Source organism: Acanthochromis polyacanthus, chromosome 3, assembly GCF_021347895.1.
Source record: "Acanthochromis polyacanthus isolate Apoly-LR-REF ecotype Palm Island chromosome 3, KAUST_Apoly_ChrSc, whole genome shotgun sequence".
Taxonomy (NCBI): domain Eukaryota; kingdom Metazoa; phylum Chordata; class Actinopteri; family Pomacentridae; genus Acanthochromis; species Acanthochromis polyacanthus.
The window spans coordinates 42822039-42831556 of record NC_067115.1 but is presented as its reverse complement, the minus strand read 5'-3'; the positions used below and the strand labels follow the sequence as shown (position 1 = coordinate 42831556).

The window sequence follows — 9518 nt, the reverse complement described above, 5'->3', positions numbered from 1 at the left end:
TTAGCCATTGGTTGACAAGAGATTTGACTATCTTTGGAAGAAACCTACTAACTAAAGCTGAAGGTGTTTCTAAGGTCACATATCCTTGTCATTCCATGTTTGTTTCAGCGCAAAGTATAAAAAAGGCCAACTCTATAATTTTTCAGTTTCTTTGGAAAAATTAAACACACTATGTTAAAAAAAATCACAGCTGATTAAAAATTATGACAAGGGTGGAATTAATGCTCTAGATTTTGAAGCCATGGTGGGCACCTTTAAAATCAAATGGTTAAAATCCGTGTTAAAGCAAAAAGACTCTATGTGGTTCCACATTCCAAATTCTCTATTTAAAAAACTAGAAGGGATAGAATTTCTGCTATGCTGTGATTTCGAGATTGCTAAAATTCCAGTAAAACTATCTGGGTTCCACAAACAAATACTGCAATTTTGGAAATTAATATTCAATCATAACTTTTCACCTCACAACTCAACTCTGTAAAACAACAGAACTTTTTTAGATGGTAAAAAAAAAATCTATATTTATTCAGGATTGGTTTGATGAAAAAATATTTTTGTAAATGATTTACTAGACAAAAATGGTAAAAAAAAATTTTTATTTCACATCCTTTGTACAGAAATATAATTTAAAATGTGAAAAAAAAAGGTTTTTGACAAGGTTTGTAGATCAATCCCACAGTCATTGATGCAATTAATCCAAAATACTCTTTTGTACTCTAATGTGACTGTTTCATTATCCAAGTTAAAAATAAGTGACTGTGACTTGATGGATTATTAGTGTTAAAATAAGCTTATCAATGAAAAGTTCAGACAGGAAATTTACTATGGCTATCACAGACCTTCTTTCAGGAAATTGGATTATTCAGATGATCAGTCAGTAATGATTAAGGCTCATTCCACATTTGTTAAATGGCCAATTTCTCCAAAAGTGAAGGAGACCCATTTTAAAATAATTAATCATTTTTCCTGTGGGCCAATTTCTTGAAAATAGGTTTAAATTTGATGTTGACCCTTGTGCTTTTTGTAACTGAGAGATTGAAACTATTTGCCATCTAGTTTTTGAATGCTGCTATTCAAAGGAATTTTGGAAAGACAAAGATAATTGGATCAATTTAAAGCTTAATATTCCCCCATTCAAAATGTCTCACATTTTGTTATACATGGACAATTTGGACTCTTCTTCATCAAATGTTATCAATATTATAATACTTCAAGCCAAATACCATATTCACTGCTGTAAATGGAGAGGGAGTACACCCTCTTTCCCCTGTTTCATAAATGAATTCAAAATGTACTACAGTTCCCTGAAAACACTAAAAGACTGGAACACTGCAAGGATCATCAGCTACCAGATTGCACAACTTTTGTTACTTTACTACAGATGCTCCAAACACAAGACGTACAGTCTTTCTTTTTGTTTTAAATTTTGAAATGTACTATTATTTTAACTGTTCTCTGACGCCCCCTGGTGTTTTGCTTGTATATCGTTGTCAACGAGAGTTTGTACGTTTTTTTTTTGCAATAAAAAAAGAGCAACCATTTCCTCCTTGAATATGTCGCCAATAAAAAAAAAAAAAAAAAAGCCAACATCATAAGTTGCGTCACATCCGACACATCGGTGGACCCGTCTATGGCCAGGCTAAAGTGCTTCGTTTTCTTAAGATGGTCAGTTTTTTGAACAAATCATCCAAAATCTTTTCCACATAGGGGTTGAATCTGAAAGCTGCAGTTTGAATATCTGCCGGGTGATCTCAACTTTGTTTTTAAACTCGGCAAAAAGGGACTCGCTGCAGTCCAGACAACACTTTATCAGCTCTCCCTCAGTGAAAGGCCGTCGACTCCTTGCTACATTCCACACTACTTTGAATGACGCCTCCGTGATTCTGTCACTTTCTTTACAGCTGAATCTCAAAACAGTTTGTTGACCACGAAAATTTCCAATGACACTGCATATCCAGTCTTTTCTTATATTGCTGCCTGGTGGATAGTCAACTTTGAAGTCTTTTTTACAGCTATTGTATGGCGCTGGAGATTCGCTTGTTTTGGAATGGACTGTTTCTGGCAAAGAAGGCACACTGGCTTGTTATTTACCTCCACAAAAGCAAATTCTTCCTCCCATGACTGTTGAAAAGTCCTGTGTTCGTCAGACAACTTGCGTTTAACTTTACCGGCTGCAGCCTTGAACTCTACTGCGATCAGTCTTCTTTTAAGTTATTTTGGCGGTTAGCAGACAACTTATTGGTGCATTACCGCCACCAAATGGTAGAGTCCCACAATTGCAACACTTACCTGCCTGTTGTCAGTAGGTCAAATTATTGCCCTCTGGTGTCAGCATTTCAGAAACGTTTTGTCCGCATTAAAAGTAGAAAAAAATATATTTACTGCTTACAGTAAGCCGTGGGCCGCACTATTATAACGTGTGGGGCCGCATGCGGGTTGAGTAGCGCAGATTTAGAAGATGGAATATTCACAATATGAATATGTGCATTTGAATGAACTGATTTTGGTATTTTCTTTGACATAAATAAAGACGTTTCCACCATGAATTGGTGAACATAAACAGAAAATCCAGTCAAAGTGAACCGACCAGAACTTCAGCCTGTTTCTGACAAACACTAAATTGGGATGTCCCTACAGATGATTGGATTCAGGTGTTTTATCACTTCCACAGGTGGATTAGATCCAGCAGCAGACTGCTTCTACAAACATCTGGTAAAGAACGGGTTGCTGTCAGGAGCTCAGTGGATTCAAACCTGGAATTTCAAATATGTTTTTTCCTGGTTTCATGTTTGTTTATGTGATTTTACCAGCTTTTCTTTTTAATTTCACATGTTTGAGCTGATTTAATATTGTTTTATGAGAACATTACATGTTTTGTTGATGATTTTGCAGCTTTTGGTTGTGTTTTTGCATCATTTGTGGTAATTTCACATATTTTTGTGCTGATTTCACGTCTTTTTATTTTATTTTGCTGATGCAATCATGGTTAAGTTCATTATCTACAGAATTTATGTCTTTTTTTTTGGTGATGTAATGTGTTTTTCTACTGATTTCCACTGTTTTTGTGCCAGTCTTTGTCAGAACCCCCTTCTCACAGTTTCCTATCTGGCTTCCTAATACCTTTTCCCCAGCTTTTCCCCACCTTCTCTTTTTCTCGCTCTCTCTCTCTCTCTCTCTCCTACAGGGAGACAAGCAGAGCATAAGCCCAGCTGCAGGCATTCAGACAATCAAGCAGTCTCGCAGGAGTCACAGCAGCTGAAGTTCATTCCATTAATCATCTGCCTCCATACAAAAGACTGGTTCACTCACCCGTTCCTCGCCAGATTGTTAAACTAGACAAGTGTCAGTTACCTTCTAGCCGCACAGTTTACCAAACGATTTATGTAACTCCGTCTAACGTGTTTCTGTTTTCTGCCCGATCCAGAATTGGCTGTCTGGACTCCTGCCTGCAAAAGCTCTGCCTGTCACCTGAACTGACTGCTCAAAAGACGCAGCAATATCCCAAGAAATCCCTCCGGAATCCTGCACTCCTGAAGCCTCCCCCGGAACAGAGACTGCAGCCGCCACACTCTTCTCCCTCCACCGGGACAGAGACTGCCGCCGATCCCCCGAAACCATCATCAGAACTGAACTCAACTCCAGGTTAACTCCCCTCTCATGTCAGTTTCCTTCTGCCTCTAGAAATTTACACCGTTTACGATAAATTCTTAAATTACTTGCATATCTGTCCTGGTGGTGTGTTCCTCTGCACGAGTCCGGCCTAAGTGTGTGACAGTCTTGCTTCTTTTTATTGGATTTTAGCATCTTTTTCTGTAGATTCTGAATGGAAAAGAATAATATGCTTTTAATTGTCATTATACACACACAGTGTTCAAAGAAATTAAAAGATTTTTGCCCCTTTTTGTTGTATTTTTTGCATCCTTTGTGGTAATTTCACATAATTTGGTGCTGGTTTAATGTCTTTTAATGGAAATCTTCTGTCTTTTGTGATGATTTTGCATCTTTCTGAGACAATTTAGCATCTCTTTGTAGTAATTTTCCTTCTTTTTTTCTAATTTCATATCTTTTGATTAAGAAAATAGCACACCTTTGGTACCACTGTCACATGTCAACAATTCATTCAATGTCCCATGGTTATCCACAATTCCTACATCCTTTGCTATTTGCAAGTTTTTACCAGACTCATCCTTTGTTACTGTGTGTTATACCCCCCCCCCCCCCGTCTTACCTCCTGTTATCCAATTGGCCTTTTGTTCTGTTGTCTTACCCTTGATTTAACTATACACAAATGAACCACTGTCTACCTTAGTATTTACTTACAACCCCCAACCCTTCCTCTGAGATGTCCCTTTTGTCTTATACTCTGTATTTGCATACAGCCCCTCCCTACCCTCTGATCCACCTTCTGACATCCCTATAAAATGGGAAATCTCCAAATGTTCTGGGTCAGCTTACCTTCACAGGCTCATGCTCTGTGTTGGTAAGCCCAACGTATACCGGAATACCAATAAACACCCCACTACAGCAAACTTTGCAGAACCAAGAGTGAAATTTCCTCAACAGTATGGTGCCGTGACCCAGATGGCAATATACTTCAGAGGAGACTCTTTTCCCAGACCAAGGATACACCAGTGGCTCATCATTCCAAATTGTATTGAGGTAAGGGATCCTTTTGAAAAACCCAATTATTGTCACTGTGTGTTGTTGGTCTGTGGTAGTCCAAAAGAAGTTGACGCCATCCATGTTTTGAAGTAAGTTTGCTGTAATTGGTTGTGAAAATGGGGAGGTTAAACATTTGTTAGTTTATTTGTTTTTGTTTTTAAGGAAAATAGAAGAGTAGGTCTTAAATAGAAGAATAAGAGTAGGCCAGTGCTGGACCAGGTAGAAGTAGGGATGTGATTTGCTCTCCCAATACTTAGAATTACTGTTATTCTTGTGAGGATATAACTCGCTCTCCTTACACCAAAGGGAATAGCTTGTATATTCTAAGTAGGATGTTGATTGAAGGAAGTAGGAAAGTGAATGAAAGTCAGAAGTAATTGTGTATTAATGGTTTCATTGAAAGGATTCTGTGTTTAGAGGGAACGTGGTAGGGAGTTTAGCAGAGGGATGGAGAAAGTGTTTACTGGTCCTGTGATGAATATGGACAAGAATTATGGTTTTGTTGACTTAAGTAGAATTGTGGCCCAAAGAGTTAAAGGAACAGAGAATGGCCAAAGAGAAAATAAGAGTGGGCCAATGTAGGACCAGATGAGAAAAAGGGATTTGATTTGCTCTCCAAGGGATGACTAGCTCTCCCAATACTAGGAATTACTTGTATGTTCCTGTTAAGATTTGACTAGCTCTCCTCACACCAAGGAATGGCTTGTATTTCTTAGTAGGATGTTGACTGAAGGAATTGTGAAAGTGAATTGTGTGGATAAAGTAAGTGTGTTTGAAAGAAGTTAGGAAGGGATTTTACAAAGTGAAAAGGAGAGATTTTTGCAGAATGGCAGCGAATGGATTTACTGGTCCTATAAAGTACATGCATGAAAATTAGAAAAATTATAATAAAAAACAAATTTAAAATTTAAAGAAATAAAAAAAACTGAAAATTAAAATAAAAGAAACAAGCAACATGAAACAAAATAACAGAAAAGACAGAAAAGTTGTCATAATGCTAAAGGATGAAAGAACTAAAACAAAAAAGAAACATCTCTACTGCTAAATAAATAGAATAAAAGAAAATAAGAATCAAAATTATTTGCGCACAAAAGAGCAAATACCAAAACACAGTACAACTAGCACAATTTCAACGATACAACACAACGCAGAGCAAAGACAAGTCCTCAGAAAGAGCTATGGTAATCTGAAATGATTGAATAAAAAAAATTAACTTGAATGAGCAAATCAATCTCATTTATGGTTTTGCAAGTTTTTTATTAACCACACCCAACGTACATCAGCGGGGTTACTGCCTTCACTTCGGTATCTGACTGGGTAAGTATGTATGTGTGTGGGTATGTATGTATGTGGGTATGTCCGGTCAGATATCTCTGCAAGTGCTGAAGTTAGGATAATCAAACTTGGCACTGAAGATCAGTCTAAGGTCCCCTGCTCAGTTGTGGAGTTAGAGGTCAGCAAATCAAGTACGAAGGGATATACGTAGGATGATCAAAATTGATACAGAGTATCATGCATGGGCGTGGTTCTGCCCTCTACTGGGGGCTCGTCTAGTTATATTGGTGCTGTCACGGAACTAGGCAGGAGAACCCATGCAGCAGGCAAACAGACAGGCAGGTGGAATTAAATGAAACTTTAATGTGTATTCAGATAACAGAACTCAAAACACTCCATGTGGGAGGCAACGGGAAATTAAACAGAACTAAGGGCGGACCTGACGGCCGAGGTGGGAACTAAACTGAAACTAACGGGGAAGAATAACTCAGTGTCTGGGGGGAGAATCGGGAGGCTAAGCAGAGGCTGAACTAATGAAGCCGGTGGTGGCGATGTAGCCGGGGGAACTGGGTAGAGTGAACCAGAGAAGGCAGGGGTAATCCAGAGCAGAGGTAAAACAGAGGAAAGGTTCCAGGGTCGAAAGGGGACGTGAAGCAGACGAGGGATTCCAGCGTTGAGGGGGGTGGTGAAGCAGACAAGGGATTCCGGGCATCGGTGGAGAGCAGAGCTCAAGCAGACAGGTGTGACTTTGGCAAGAGACCGCAGGCAATGATCCAGCGTCGGAGCTGTGAGGAGGGCCGTGCTTTATGCTGTGGCTGATTACTGATTACGGACAGCTGCGCTCCACCACAGCTGTCTCTAATCTTGCTGAGAGCCGAGCAGGAGAGGGATGAGCCTTGACAGGCCTATTGTTAGATGGGATTTAATATTTTCGCTGTTCTGTTAATGAAGACATGTAACGTGGATTCAGATGGTAATGTTTGTCTGAGTATCTCACTACACAGGTGGACCAAAGTTGAGGACCAAGTGGCAGAGGAGCCTTCAGAGGAGGAAGTGAGACTAAGGCTCAGATCTCACACCACAGACAAAGCCACACTTCACCCTTCTTCAACAAAGACTTTGAGAACTGCACTTAATGTGGTAATCCAAATCAATGGGTAAGAAACTGTCCATGAAAATTTACCAAAACTGAACTAAAACCCTGCCTATGGCACCTGCATTAAACAGTCAGAGGAAAACTAGCGATCTCCACAGCACAATCTTTAAAGATGCTAGGACAGCAACCAAATTGAAACAGTTGTGATTTAAGGTCTACTATTTCAATTGGCAAAGATAAATAAAGAACTACATTGTTCTAGGCTGCACAGTGGCCTAGTGGTTAGCACTTTTGCCTTGCAGCAAGAAGATCCCTGGTTCAAATCCCGGCCTGGGCCTGGGATCTTTCTGCATGGAGTTTGCATGTTCTCCCTGTGCATGCGTATGTTTTCACCGGGTACTCCGGCTTCCTCCCACAGTCCAAAAATATGCTGAGGTTAATTGATTACTCTAAATTGTCTGTAGGTGTGAATGTGAGTGTGATTGTGTGTCTGTATATGTAGCCCTGTGACAGACTGGTGACCTGTCCGGGGTGGCCCCTGCCTTCGCCCGAGTCAGCTGGGATAGGCTCCAGCACCCCCCGCGACCCTAGTGAGGATAAAGCGGTGTATAGAGAATGGATGGATGGATGCATTGTTCTATAAAGTGAAAATCTCACTGACCTGAGATCATCAAAGGAAACTAGAAGCTGTGGGGGTTGGAGGCATTTCCAGGTGTTAACTTGTCTCTGATCCTTTGTTACCTGTAGGTCCTTTCACTGAGAGCGTGCCAAGCCTCGCATCTTCACACTTACCTTTCTGTGCTTCATTGCATGTGCATCTTGTCAAGTGGGGCCTAGTTATTTGAGATCCCAGGAGCAACCACCACCTAAATAAAAGCTTTAAGCAAACCAATGAAAAGTTAAAATGAGAAACTATATAAGTTAACCACATGATTATGCTTATGCTTGATGCAAGAATGATTTTAATAGGCTGATATATATTCTGGAAATGATGATTGCTATAGAAGAGAATGATTTAAAATAAGTTATTTGATCATGCTAAGAAAAATGATTTAAAGAAGTGATTCAGTGTAACTAAGTGAGTTTTGAATGGAAGTAATCTGTGCTGTTCTGAGCTGTATGCAGACAGGATGGGAAAAGCAGAAGTCTCCTCAGAAATGAGGAACTTGGAGTTTCCACAGGATGACAGGATGGGCTCAGGCCTACATTGTCATGACAACTGAAGTGTGTGTAACAAGTGGATGTGTTAACAGAAAAGATGGAAAGAATGATGTATGCGTGGTAGGAAGAAGGTTGTGTCTTAAACCTATGAATTAATTACCTGGGCGTACCTACTAGTTAGAATTGTGTGTAGAAATGTGTATGTGCTAAGCTGAAGTCGAGCTAGGGTATAAAACCCAGAGACACAGACACTGAATTCGGAGTTCTCCCCCGGAGGGGAGAGATGCTGCTCGCCGGAGCTGCCGGGGAGCATCGCCAGAGTTCTGAAGAATCTTCACCGGACCCTTTTGCCCAAGAGACGTGAAGACAACGCAGGACTTAGGCTCCAGAGTTCGCTGAGAACATCGTTGGAGGCAAAGTCTTTTTCTGACTTTGTTCAACAAGCGAGGACCACACTCTGCTGAAAGGAGAGTCCTGAGAGGTCTGCAGTTTTCCAAAGAGATGAAGAGAAGACAGCACCCATGGCATCCAGAGAGGCACAGGAGGCAGCAGCAGAGGGCTGCTCCACTCCAGGGGCTGGAGGACCCAGTGACCCACCACAGCCTGATGAGACGGGGGCTTTCCACCACCACCATCCGACTGAGAAGACAGCTGAGACGCCCGCACTTGTGTTCCAGCTGCTACTAAAGATAACTGCCAGACCAACGATTGGCTATCGGGACCTCTCCACTCCCCCTGCCTATGAAGAACACCCTCTGCCCACAAAGAAGACTTCGTACCGAGTCTGCTGGTCCACGGAGGAGTTCAACTAGACGCAGGTCAAGACCGGGCGTGGCAGCTAAGGCCTGGTTGTCCGCTCTCTCTCCTAAATTTACTAATTAGAGAAGATTCTTAGGTACGCTCAGCTTAGTTTAGTTTAGTTTGAAATAATCAGAAATAATTAAATTGTTTAATCATGAATTAATGCTGTGCCCCTGCTAATAATTGCTTAATAAAACGCTATATTGCATTTAAAGAGAAGTCTAATGAAATGATTATGATTCACTTATTCTGCATAGTGGTAAAAAGTTAAGTTGATTGTGTGCATTAAATCTAATGGTTCTTAAAGGTTACTTTAATCCAACTAGTTATTTAAACATTACCCCTGAGGTTAGTTTTCCAAACCTCTAAAACGAACCTAGGAATATCAACAAGTGCCACAGTTTTAAGAGGAAAGCTGTCGTTAACAAACGTGTTCAATAAATCAATTCTACTACTTAGGAGGGCTGCTTAGTAAGAGAGTATTTATTGGAGTAAGAGGGGTAAGACGTTTGGAAGAAGACAGTTA

At 40.4% G+C, this 9518-nt stretch overlaps 1 long non-coding RNA gene across 1 annotated transcript; it reads left to right on the top strand.

The window, feature by feature from the left end:
- The first annotated feature begins 3184 nt into the window (after window positions 1-3184).
- Window positions 3185-3897, top strand: LOC127533187 (uncharacterized). Its single transcript, XR_007940961.1, has 2 exons — window positions 3185-3339; window positions 3422-3897. It is a non-coding gene; the product is annotated as an uncharacterized LOC127533187 (long non-coding RNA).
- Window positions 3898-9518: the final 5621 nt, after the last annotated feature.